Raw genomic sequence first — 13,963 nt, forward strand, 5'->3', positions numbered from 1 at the left:
CTGGGAAGGTTGTCTCGGTGTGTCCGTTTGGCGTTTTTGTATTCGCGGATCAGCAGCATTGGCTGTGGGCCACGACGGGGAGGGGGTGCAGTGGGTGTGTCAGTGTGCTCGCTTAGAGCACTTGCCCCGACAGTTTAAGGCTATACACGGGATCTTTGTCTGTGTGCCGGGGAGTGGTACTGAATTGGTTAGCGCATTTGCGGGGCGCCATGTCTGACTCGGCCGTGGGGTTGATTCCCCGGCGGTGCACCCACACGGCCGATGAAGATTCACCCAATAGACTCGGCGTGACACACAACCAATAATACCAATACGCAAGGCGAGACTCGCAACAACGGCTCAAATGCACGGCAAACACCAACACTCGACACGAGACGCACGACAAATGCAGCTCGTTATCACCCAGCCCCACGCAAGTCGCCACACCGCTCCCTCCAATGCGCAAACTCTGGGGGTTAAGCCGCGCCACCCTCTCCCAACTATCCGCGCGCACACACTCCACGCCTTGCACAGAAACCAGACACACCACGCCATACAGCCCTTGCTCACACCTTTATTTAGCACAAACCCTTGGAAGCAGTCAAGTCGGTGCGACCCGAGAAGAGCAAGAAGCCTCCTGTAACGCTGCCTACACACCCAACCGACCAAGCGTCCCTTGCTCGTACCTGCAATCACTGGCACGGACGCTGTGAGCGGCGAAGCGAGGACTCGCGCAGATGTCCACCGCAAAGAACCCGAGGCAAGACGGCCCTCTCCTTCACAGGTCTCACCTTTTATTTCCAACTTCAAAGAACCTGGCATCATGTTATATTGCACGGCCAATCATGCATCTACCTGTGGCCACATCCAGTTGCCTTTCATCTCCCCCGACCTATTATCTGTGCTTTTCCCAGACTGACTCATCGCGGCTGACCCGGTATTATTTTTGCGCCAACGTCCAATACACTATTAAGCCAATTCAGGGGCGCTGCGATGTAAACTGTCCTGTTGGGTCGAGCCAAACTCCTGGCACCGGGAAACCGTTGGACATTCCTAAGAGGAACCCTCGGAGAAAAACCCGACTGTTAGACCAGGCGATCCCAATCAGGACACTACGTGAGTGTATTCAATTATGGGGGAGGGGGGCTGGGGAAGGGGAGGTAGGTTTTGGCCAGGGTGCTGTGCCAGTGGAGTGGCTCCAATGCTGTGGCATCACACAGCCTCCCGAGGTCCCTGTCGCAGGTTGACTGGAACAAATCTCTCTGGCCGCTCCAACCAGGTAGTGCTGCAGGCTCTGCGGGATCCGCCCAGTTCTCGTCGCTGGTCGAGGCAGGGGCGGCTCGGCTTCTCGAAGAGGGGAGGTGTAGTCTCCGATACCACTCCAGGGGCTCCTCCGATCCTGGGGCGTCACCTGTCTGGGGGACAAACTCAGGGGCAGCGGGGTTTAGGCGCCATCGCTGCCACTCGTCCATCGGACCCGGGCTTCCCAGGGGATTGGCTGCAGGGGGGGCCATGAATGGGGAGAACCCGCTGGGTATGGGAGGCAGGGGGATGTTGGGGGCTTGGGGCATCTGTGGGGCGAGCATCTCTTCAGCATGGGTGGCTCTCCAGGGTATCAACCGGTGGATGTCGACCACCATCTCCCGGTCTCTCTCTCCGCCCTTGATTAGCACCGTCCAGGGGGAGATTTGCCGCACCACGATCCATGGTCCTCCCCAGTAGACAGTCAGCGTCCCCACCTGTCTGGGCCCGACGCATGGAGAGTGCAACCAAACTTTGGAGCCCGCTGAGTAGAAGGGGGGCTCCACACGGGGTTTGGTGACCTGTTCCTGCAGTTGGTGGGTGGCATTTCCCCCCAGGTAGGCCCGGTTCCTGGCTTGGCGCAGAGTCTCCAACAGGTGCTCCATGGGCTGGCTCCCTTCCTCCGGCTGTGGCGGTGGGATGCCGAACAGCAAATCTGCGGGCAGACGCGACTCGCGACCAAACATCATCAGGAAGGGTGTCTGCCCGGTGGATGAATGCACTGTGGTATTATATGCAAACAGGGCATAGGGGAGGTGTTCATCCCAATCCTGCTGATTGGTCACCACCATGCATTTTAGTTTCCCTGCCAGCGTCTGGTTCATGCGTTCAACCATGCCATTCACCTGGGGGTAATAGGCTATGGGATCGTTTTGGATCCCAAATTCTCGGCAAAGTGCCTGAAACAGCTCCACCTCAAACTCACTACCCTGGTCACTAATGACTCTTTCGGGGATCCCATGCGTGAGCACGTAATGCTCGACAAAGGCCCTAGCGACCACAAGGGCCGTCTTGTCAGGGATGGCCACGGCCACCGGGTAACAGGTAAAATACTCCATGGCAACGAGTATATACTGGTTTCCTCGGTGAGATCGTGGGAATGGCCCTTGAAGGTCGACCCCGACCAGTTGGTTTGCCCGGCTGACGCGGAATGGCCTCAGGGGTGCCTGGTACCATGATGGTATCTGGCCACTCTCCTGGCATGCGTGGCAACCCTGTACCCAGGCGGCTACGTCCTGGGTCAATTTGGGCCACAGGTATTGACGGCGCAGGGTCTCTCGGGTGCGCCGCTCCCCATCATGGCCCCCGAGTGGGTGGTCGTGCACCAACCGCACCAGCTGGGGTTGCACCTGTGCGGGAACACACACGCATCCCTCCTCCCCAGCCTCGGCAAGTTCCCGCACCACCCCATCTACCACGCACAACCTCGGGTACAACTCGCTCCAGGGTCCCGGTATAGTGGCCTCCTTTCTCTGGAGAGCCCTCTCGACGGCAGCCAGGTCCCGGTCCTGCAGCTGCGTCCACCGCAGCCGTCCATTGTCCAGGCCAGGGAACGTGCAGGCCACATCCTCCTGGATCCGGACGGGGTGACCGGAGGGTTCCGCTGGAGCTGTGGGCGCGGGGTTGGTATGGCCAGGGGCACCCCACGGGGCTCCGGCCCCTGCTGCGGTGTCCTCTGCCACACACACGGCGCTTTCGCTCAACACGGCGAGGTTAGTCTCTGGTCCTCCCAGGGGGATCGCCACTTGCCGGCAGTGCCCCCCGCTGAAACATGGACAGGCCTCCTCGGCCAGTGTCCCGGGGTGTACTGCGGGCCGCCTCGACAGTGCGTCGGCATCCACGTGTGTCCGCCCGGCCCTGTACTCAATCTGTAGGTTATATTCTTGCAGCTGCATCAACCACTGGGCCATCTGCCCCCGTGGTACCTTGAAGGTGAGAAGGAATTGCAAGGCATAATGGTCAGTGCGCACGCAACACCCCCGGCCATACAAGTACGGCCGGAACTGCTTGCACGCAAAGACCAGGGCATACAATTCCTGCCGGGTCGTGCAGTAATTCAGCTCGGCCCCGTTCAGGGTCCGGCTAGCATATGCGATGACACGCTCCACCCCGCCCTGCAACTGTGATAAAACAGCTCCCAACCCGTTGCTGCAGGTACTTGTGTCTAGGATGAAATCTTTGGAAAAGTCAGGGAAAGCCAAGGTTGGCGCATGGGTGAGATGGTCCTTGAGGGTGGTGAAGGCCACTTGACAGGCCTCCGTCCAGCTGTAGGGGTTCCTGGCAGATGCAAGTTGGGTTAGTGGGCGTGCAATCTCACTGAATCCTTTCACAAACCGACGATAATAGGTGACCAGTCCCAGGAACGACCTTATCTCTGCCATGTTACTTGGCCGTGGCCACTCCATCACAGAGCGTACCTTTTCCGGGTCGGTTCGCACCCCTGCCTCACTGACGCGGTGCCAGAGATATTCCACCTCGCGCTGCGCGATACAACACTTACGCGGCTCGAGTTTGAGATGGGCTGCTCGCAGTCGTTTGAACACCTCCCGCAACCTGGACAAGTGTTTGGATAGGGATTTACTGAACACTATCACTTCATCCAGATAAATTAAACACTGTTCCCACTGCAAGCCCCACATCACCAACTCCATCAACTGCTTGAATGTTGCGGGAGCGTTCGCGAGTCCGAACGGGAAGCTGCGGAACTCGAACAGTTCCATCGGGGTGGTGAAGGCAGTCTTCGGCCGATCCTCCTCTGCCATCTCCATCGGCCAATATCCGGATGCCAGATCTAGCGTGGAAAAATACCGTGCCTCAGCGAGGCTGTCAAAGGCGTCATCGATGCGGGGGATTGGGAATGCATAGCCAAGGGATACCGTGTTCAGTTTTCGATAATCAACACAGAACCGTGTCGACCCATCCTTTTTTGTCACCAGGACGACCGGGGTGGACCAAGGGTTTGACGAGGGCTGGATGATATTGTCGGGAGGCAGCATGTCCGTGATGGCCTCCTTGATCTGGGCCCGCGCGGGGGCACCCGCTCGGGAGGTGGGGATATTGGTGGATTGAGCCGTACCAGCGTCCATCTGGTCCATCCGCCCGACGTCAGAGTCGTGCGCACTGAACACGTCGGCAAACTCGTACAGCAGCCCCCGCAATTGGTTGGCCTCCTCCTCGGGTAGCTCCACCCATGGAACCTGGATCACGTCGAGGAGGGGGACAACCTCGGCCTGGGGGGTCTGACCGACGTGCCACGCCAGGTCCCGGGTCTCCTCGGGGTGGCCGGGGTCGTCTGCCCAGAGGGCAAAGACGGAGTTGTCCGTGTGGCGCGCATACAGGGGGTACACCTTTGCTATCAGGGTGCGTCGCCGCAACCTTGCCGGGGTGCTGTAGGGGTTAAAGACTCGCAGAAACAGCTGACCCCCGTCAGAGTTCACCAACGTGGCCGACCCCACTACCCTGTACCGTGCCGCCAACGCCGGGTGAGGGGTCAGCATTACCTCACCCGATGGCCGGTGAGAACGTTTGGTGGGGGCTGTGGTCACCGGCAACAGCATCTCGGCGAGTGGGCCAATGGTGACGGCCGACACCAGTGTGGCGGCCACAGGCTTGAAGCGAGGGCAATCCAGCTCCCAACCCAAGAACGGGATCCTCTCCCCGCTACTCTCCACGGTGGCACATCGGTGGCGGGACTGCACGTTGATCCCCAATGTTGCCAGGAGGTCAACCCCTGCAATGCACTCGTAGCATACCACATTTGACACGTAGAATTGCTGGTTACACATCTGGCGTCCGAGGCAGACCTCGAGCATAATTCGCCCAAGTAGGCTCATTTGGCTTCCGCTCGCCGTAAACAACATGTGGTCCGGGGCCTGCATGCAGGCCAAGTCGACCCCAATTGTCTGGCAGTACTCAAAGCTCACGAGCGAGGCCATCGCTCCGGTGTCAAGCAGGATCGGGGTGCTCACCCCGTTCACCTGCCCTTCCACTAACGACATAGTTGTCGAGATTCCTGCCACTAACTGCTGCAGCCAGTCGCCTGCAGTCGCTGCGTCCTCGGGCGGCGTTGCAGGCAGCTGTGCGGGTGTGGACACTCGCTCGCCATTATTTTCATCTATTTGTGTCGGGACCACGTCAATTGCACCCCTAGATGGCCCATTATCTAGGGGGCGTTGGCGTTTAAATCCGACACTTGCCGAGCGCGGGTGATCTGGGTACATTCTCGTACGAGACTCCCCGGTTGGTCGCACAGGTAGAATGCGCGGGGGTGGGTGGTGCGCGGTAGTTCTGCGCCTATTCCCCCTTCCCCTCCCAATGCGCATCTGTTCAAGCTCCGTCTCCAATTGAGACACTCGCCCGGCTAGCCCCACCACCATGGAGTGTAGTCCTCCCACATCGGACTGTACTCCTTCCACTGTGGGCAGCAGCTTAGTCACAGTCCTGTGTAATTGGGTCATACTGCCCGTGACCTCTGCCCGAAATGCTCCTATCCCGGTCTCAAAGCCCGTCACCCATCCTGGGGCGGCTTCGCTGGGTCCTGGGAGCTCCCTTGGCCCCCTACTTATGGCCCTGGTGGGCTGCTCCTCCTCCTCCTGTAAGATGTTCGCGATGGCCCACTCCTGTCCCGAATCTCGGACCTGCGAGCGCTCGCATAACAATCTCTCGCACACGCACGCTCGCTCTACAAGGGTGTTAAACAGGAGCCGCGGGCAGTCCGCATCTGGCTGCCACCACACCGTGCTGGTCAAGTACCGCTTGACCTTCTCGGCGGCCAGATCGTCAATGATCTCGGCGTCGTACCCCGGGTGCACGCTCTGCGTTAGTGAGCGCACGTCCTCGGCGTAACGGCAGAGGTCCTCGCCGGACTGGCAGCGGCGCGCATTCAACGCTGCTTCCGCCTCTTCCACGTCGGACGCGCCGAAGCATCGGCCGAGGCAGTGCGTGATGTCGCCCCTATGCCATTGGGCGGTTGCGGGTAGTGCCTCCACAAAGTCGGCTGCCCGCCTGTCCAAATCCATGGTTGGCTGCTGCAGCGCTTGAGCGTCTGACCAGCCATGAATCTCACTCGTATCCATGACGTTTCGAGCAAATTACCTTATCATTGCTTGGCCCCCCACTGATGCCCCCCCCTCTCTCTTGAGTGCATGGGGAATCGTGCCTATTCTAACACCAATACATCGGGCTCCATGTCCGACTCGACTGTGGGGTTAATTCCGATTTACCCAACGCACGACGGCAGATGATGCACGGACTCGGCGCCAAACGCGTGACCAACACCACCAATACTCAGCGCGAGACGCAGCGACCATCAGCACACAAAAGCTCGGTACAAACGCTCGGCAAACAACACGAACACGCGGGGTCGTTATCGCCCGTCCCCGCCTCGGTCCTCGCTCGCTCCTCCCTCCCACTCCACTGCGCGCACCACCCCGGGGGCTATCGCACGCACGCCAATGCGCCAACTCCGAGCATTGTGCTGCGGCACCCCCTCTCACACACACACCACGACTCTCAGTACACACACCACGACTTTCACAGTACACACACACACCACGACTTTCACAGTACACACACACCACGACTTTCACAGTACACACACACCACGACTTTCATAGTACACACACACCACGACTTTCACAGTACACACACGACGACTTTCACAGTACACACACCACGACTTTCACAGTACACACACCACGACTTTCACAATACACACACACCACGACTCTCACAGTACACACACGACTTTCACAGTACACACACCACGACTCGCACAGTACACACACACACGACTCGCACAGTACACACCCACGACTCGCACAGTACACACACACCACGACTCTCACAGTACACACACACGACTCGCACAGTACACACACCACGACTCGCACAGCAACCGGATTCGAGAGCGAACAGCAGCCTCCTCTGCCTACAACACCCCACTCTACCAAACGCCCCTCGGTCCCCGTTACCTCTCGGGCCCCGTTACCCCTCGGGCCCCGTTACCCCTCGGGCCCCGTTACCTCTCGCGCCCGCAATCGCTTTGCCTCGCACGTTCGCTACGAGCGGCGGCGCCTGCCGGACGAGGCGAACAATAAAGACAAGATGGCCGCTGTCGGCACGCGCCTCACCTTTTATCACCCACACGCAGCCACCCCCACGCACAACTTCAAAGGACTCCGCCCACGTGACGCCTCGTGGCCAATTGCGCAGCCTTACCTGTGGCAACATCCGGGGTCTTTCATCCCGCGCGGAGCCGTGGTTGCCTTTCATCTTTCCGTGGGCCACCACCATCGCTTGACCCCGCCCACCCACCTACACCACGCCCACCCCAACACGCCCCGCCCCCCAACCACCTGATCCATTGTCGCTTCACCCCGCCCACACCCCCACCCACCCCCGCCTCACCTTCTCACTCTGTTTCTGTTTAACATCGAGTCCCGTAGGCTTTGGCGAACAATATCATTCGCAATAAGGTTTAATTCGTTTTGTTTTTGGGGTTAGATCGCGTAAATGTATGAAATGTTGCGTCGTTAAACCCGCCACCACCCGACACAGGCAATCAGTAAGGGGTTGTCACGTAAACAGAACGTGCCAATTCGTTACGGGTACGGCACACCGGTGTGTTGGACAGCAAAGCCGCGACATTTACAACCTCTCGTCTGTGATGCGCTGCTGTAAGGCGATCAAAGGTGACATTTGAAATAAAAGTGGACACTTGGAGGTGGGCGTGTCTCTTGCCCATACATGGCGTTATGACGTCGAAAAGGGGGCGTCTCGTCGGTACGATACATGAGTATAGAATCAACAATATGTAATCAATAACATGTAGAAGCAATAACGTGTATAATCAATAAACACGTAGAATCAATCACATGTATAATCAACAACATGTAATCTAGAAGATAAATAACGTTAATAGAATAGGTTTAACACGTAGGCTTTCGCGACCAATAGTATTCATAATAAAGGTTTTTGGGTTAGATCGCGTTTATTTATAAATGTGTCGTAACCCTCCACCACCCGACACGGCCAATCAGCAAAAAAAGTGTCACGTTGACAAAAGACAAATAATTCACTACTTCAGCCCACCGGTGTGTTGAAGAGTTAATCCACATTTACAGTTTGAGTACGACGTTTCGCTGGTACTCAAACTGTAAATGTGGATTAACTCTTCAACACACCGGTGGGCTGAAGTAGTGAATTATTTGTCTTTTGTCAACGTGACACTTTTTTTTGCTAATTGGCCGTGTCGGGTGGTGGAGGGTTACGACACATTTATAAATAAACGCGATCTAACCCAAAAACCTTTATTATGGTTAATAGAATAAATAACATTTAATCAATAACATTGATTAAATGTTACTATTTAATCCCCATTATTTAATCAATAACATGTCGAATCAATAGCCGGTAATCAATGCCAACGATTCATTCGTGGCTCTAGATGGTCACGTGACGGTCAGGTGGCACGCCCCCTGTCTTTGATTGGCTGAGCGCCGTTGTATTTTATATTCCAATCAACTTTAATCGTACGACCCGTGCTCGATTCCCGCTCACCAGAACAATATCGTCGACGATCATTATCTGAACCGGCCCTGGTCCTCCCCTAGGTCGACTCGGCCTCAAATGAGTACCTGGTAGCGGTGTGTAAACATCGCCACTCGGGGAGACAAAGGCGGCCGGGCGTGGTGCTGGACACCCACCCCCTCGTGTGCCGTGCCGGCCTTCATAGGTGCTACTCGCTAACAGCACATGCCCCAACAGTCGCTTGAAGGCTACACGGTGGGGGATCTTTGTCTTTGCAGTGGGGAGCGGTGGTGTAGCGGTTAGCGCGCCTGCACTACGAACCACGGCAACCCTGGTTCGATTCCCGCTCGCGGCCAACGCCAGTGACGGGTTATCCGTACCGACCTTGGGCCTCTCTCCCCTAGGTCGACTCAGCCTCAAATGGCGCGGTGTGTAAACACCGCCACTCGGGGAGACAAAGACGGCCGGGCGTGGTGCTGGACACCCACTCCCCCTCGTATCCCCGTGCCGCTCTTCATTGTCGCTCTGGGGGTGGGGGAGGGGGAGTCTGTGTATGTGTGCGTGCGTTCGTGTGCGTCTCTGTTCGTATCGGGAGCAATGTTACGCCTATAGGCGCTGTGAGGTCGGAGAGAGTAAACACGATGTGCACCCTCTATTTTAGACGCGAGTGGGAGGGGGGCACAGTGGTTAGCGCACCGCACTATGGACACGACCTGACCGAGTTCGATTCCCGGTCACGTCGGTTAGCGAGCGATAATTATAATACAGTAATTATAATCCGTAACGTCTCCTCTGGGGTTTCCCCGTTCAACAACAACGACGACGACACAATCCGCTCGTGTTTCAAGTCGATTTTGTTCTAACCGCGTCGTGAGAACTCTATAGGGACCACGGCAGGAGTCTCCTTTGCAAGCGTTGACCCCGGGAGCCATCAATCTGCCGCTAAGGGAAAGGGGTTGCTGCTGCTATGAGCATAATACCAATTGAGTAATTTTGGAAATTTGACAAATTTGGAGCGTGTCGCCAGACACACAGTGGCCTACCCTTGCGAATGGCACCAGGAGGTCTTCAACGTGAACCGTGAAGCGAGCGGCACGTGGTATTATTTATCGCGGCACTTACCGCGGCTATTGCGCTCCGCAGGTATTAAACCAGGGCGGCCGCTAGATTCGAACCGTGAACCTCTTGCAGCAGCAACGACAACGACGGCAAACGAGCGGGCGAACGTGCTCGGGCTTGGCGGGCGCTGCGCGGGGCTGTTACATCGCAAATCCAGCATCCAGCAGTGGATTAATTTCAGCTTGTAACTCGCCGCACGGAATTCGCTCACTCTCGTGAAGAGAGAGAGAGGGAAGGAGGGGGGGGGAATCGTAAGGGAGTGAGGAGGAGCCACGGACGAGCAGCAAGGCAGCAGCAGCATCAGCAGGAGCCACGGTCTGCGGTTCCCCTACGTATGAAGGAGTTATCGGGAAATTCATGAGCGTTAAAGTGTGGGAGGAAACAGGAGCGCTCGGAGAAACCGCGCTGATGATTGTGATGACGATCTTCGGCTATAGTCTCTGTGTTATTTGCCAATCCACTGCTAGATGAGGGCTTCCTCACGCTGTGCGGGTCGTGAGGTTTCCATTGCCATACTTCACCACGCCGGTCAGTGCGGGTTGGTGAAGGACGTAGAGCATAGACGCGGGAATGATTTAGGGCCCATATAAGTACAGCACAACAATGGATTGTTGATGCCCTATCCTCTGATGCCCTGCTTTTTAGAACCGCAATAAATGTATACAGTATATACAGTGGGACCCAAAAGTCAGGACACATCCGATTATTTCATTTATTTTAACACTGGCATCAAAATATTGTAATTGTTTATTCTTTAAGTTATTATTTTATCTATTACCATCGACTAAGAACCACTGACTGAATTGAGACAACAGAACAATAGTTGATTAATGTTTCCGAGAGTAACACGGCTGTAATGTTACAAATCCTAAATTCATTTAAAATATACCTTATGCGTCCATGAATTATAATAGAAGTCAGTTTTAACGTATTATAAAATAAATGAAACAACCCCTATGTATTTTTTCAAATAAATATAATAACCCTTTGCCAGGTGTGGCCAACCTGAAACAGACCAATAGGCAAAACATTCCCCTTGAGGTCTGCAAAGAGCCAAGTTTGTGTATATATTTAAGTGTATATATTGACAGATGTCGGCACAGCACGGAACATATTAATTATTCTTTGCTCCTACTGTGACAGAGCACTCTGCGTTACGCCCCTTCGATAGAGCCACATGTGGCGACATTAAATAGCCGCATGCAGCTCAGGAGAGGGCCATTTGGCCACTGCGACAGGGCCTCTGTTTTCTGGCTTTTGGCCCACGCTGTATATAGCAGCCTGCTTTGTGCACGATCGGTGGTGTTGGTCCAACCTCTGTATGCACGTATGTACGTTGACCTTCTTTCGCACCGTACGTCGCCAACCGTGCAAATCGGACGAATGTTCATAGGGGCTCAAACCAAGCTTGGCTTCCGAGAGCTGACGAGTATGGGGCGCATTCCGCGTTATTTGGTCAGAGGTCCTCGCATATCGTTTGTGAAACGCGATAAAGGAATATCGATCGGGCGGATCGGAGAGCGTCCACTTAAAGAGGCAACGCCGCGCTTGAACCACAGAGCCACGCAGCATGACAAAGGATCCTCGTGAGAGCCGAAGGAATGATAAAGACAACAAATGCGCAGCGGGGCCTTCAGTAGTCGTGGTGGTGACGTTTATTTAACCAGGAGATGAAATGTGGACGACCCCTTCGCGAAGCGTGACACACAGCGTTGCCGCTTGCGCAAGGTCGACCTTCAAAAGTCACGTTGAATCACACGGAGAGAATGTTGCAAGTGCAAATTGAAATGTAACGAATCTTCACCCGGCGTGTGACAATACTTGAATTGCCATTTTTGAATGAGAGAGGCGAAGTTCAAGACGGTCAAGCCACTGACGGCTGAAAGCCAATCCCACGCGGCGACGACGTTGTTGTTGTTGTTGTCGGTCGTGAAGGGGAAGAGGGGTGTGTGGGGGTTGCTCGACCATATTTCACCACGCTCGTCAATGATGGTGAGTGACGTGGGGCGTGGAGACCAATAGCCGCTTCGGAAATCAGTCGCCACTGATGTTAGCCGTGGCCTGGAGTGTTAAACTCTTGGAAGCGGGTTCACAGCCCGGTGCAATGTTTCATGTAGAGTTGTTGTTGTTGTTTATTGTTGTTGCTGCCATTGCGCTCACGCACACCACGGATCTCCCGTGTAAAATAGCTGGGATTACCCGTGAAAAAAATCAAATCAACTCCAATTCAGACGTCGCCACCACTTCACCTCTCGATAGTAACAATAATGCAATATATTTACCTACGATAGCCCAATTGATTCATTGTCCATGAGGGTCCTGCTACCTTTGGGATTGTTTGTCCAATTCCGATCATGGGAGTTTGGCGTCGTGTGTGTGGGGGATGGGAACCCGTGACGCGTTACACTGTAAACTTTGCACAGATTGATTCAATTATTATATAATCGATTGATTTTCGGCCTCGTCCTCGTCACCTCACAGGCCCAACTCTCCAATACCAGTGGCGATATGTTAACTACCTCGCCTGGTATACAGGAGGTCGTGGGTTCGATCCCTGACGCCTGCTGTATATTTGGAGTTTGCAGTGTCTATCCGCGGTCGTGTGGATTTTTTCTCCGGATCCTCCGGGTTTTCTTCTCCACATTTAGAATCAACGTCACGCGTTTAAGAGTATTTGGCTGTGATGAATTGCCACGCGATAAGCCACTTCGTTATCATTTGTGGCCAGGTCGCTTTTTTAAAAAATGAGCTACATCGCTCAGTGGGCCTTACCGGGTAAAAAGACTCAATCCTCTTGCTTAGCTTCTGAGATACGACAAGATCTGGCACGTTGATAGCCTCGTATCTATGCGTCTATACGGTTCCCGATGTAAATCTCTATGGGTCTCAACGTCAGACTTAATCACAGGTGGTTGAAATCCGGATTCGAACCCAGGCTCAGTGTCGCTGAGCCTGTATTAGCTAACTCGGTAAATTACAATAAAAAAGCCACGGGGTTTACTCAACAGCTGTGTTTATGAAAGCCATTAAATTATGACGTTATGTCCAGTATTAGCACAAATGCAACAAAGGTACAGAATGCATCATTACCACGGTCTTGCAACAGAAAATGTATAGCAAAAAAATTAAACTTAGATTAAAATGGCTCTCTACATCAGAGATTATATGTACATATGGATGTTGAACTTCTTTCGCAACCGTACGTAGCCAAAACGTGCACAATCGGAGATGCGGGATATACCATGGCAGGGAATCGAACCCAGTAATCGCACGTACGTGTACGCATATATATAAAAACATAGATCCCCCATATAGCCTTAACAGACTGTAGGGGCAAGTGCTGTTAGCGAGCACCTATAAAGGCCGGCACGGCACACGCGGGGGTGGGTGGCCAACACCACGCCCGGCCGCCTTTGTCTCCCCCAGTGGCGATGTTTACACATCGCACCAGGTACTCATTCGAGGCTGAGTCGACCTAGGGGAGGGTCAGGACCGTTTCAGAAAATCGTCACCGGTGTTGACCCGTGACCGGCAATCGAACCCGGGTCGCTAATCGCTGCCCTAAGTCTAGACACACACACAGACAAATATAAAGATTCCCCGTATAGCCTTTAACCACACAGTTGGGTAAAGTCCTGTTCTAGTGTCGCATCACAGACGCTGATTATTTGACCCCCCCCCCCCCCACACTGCTCGCGATGGGCGGCATGGTTTTCTAGAAAAGTTTCATCTCGCCTAAACTTCCCGAGTTCAGCTGTTAGGTGGCGCTACGATTATAAAACGCGGCCCGTCGGCATGCGAATAGGCGGCGCTCGGATTTCAAATTATGTAATGCAGTTTCAGGATGTGTTTGCATCGCTTTACCAATCCACTGCGGAATGAATGCCTCCCCAAGCCGTGTTGTGCCACGGATTGGAGGAGGGGCTACGGGGTAGTGGGGGGGGTGTTTGACCATGCTTTACCGCGATGGGTAAGGCGTGTTGTTGTGAGGTTGGGGGGAGTTTCGGGCACAAGGAAGCCGTGATACTCATGC

Source organism: Petromyzon marinus, chromosome 33, assembly GCF_048934315.1.
Source record: "Petromyzon marinus isolate PM22_M1 ecotype Great Lakes invasive population chromosome 33, UKy_Petmar_22M1.pri1.0, whole genome shotgun sequence".
NCBI lineage: Eukaryota > Metazoa > Chordata > Hyperoartia > Petromyzontiformes > Petromyzontidae > Petromyzon > Petromyzon marinus.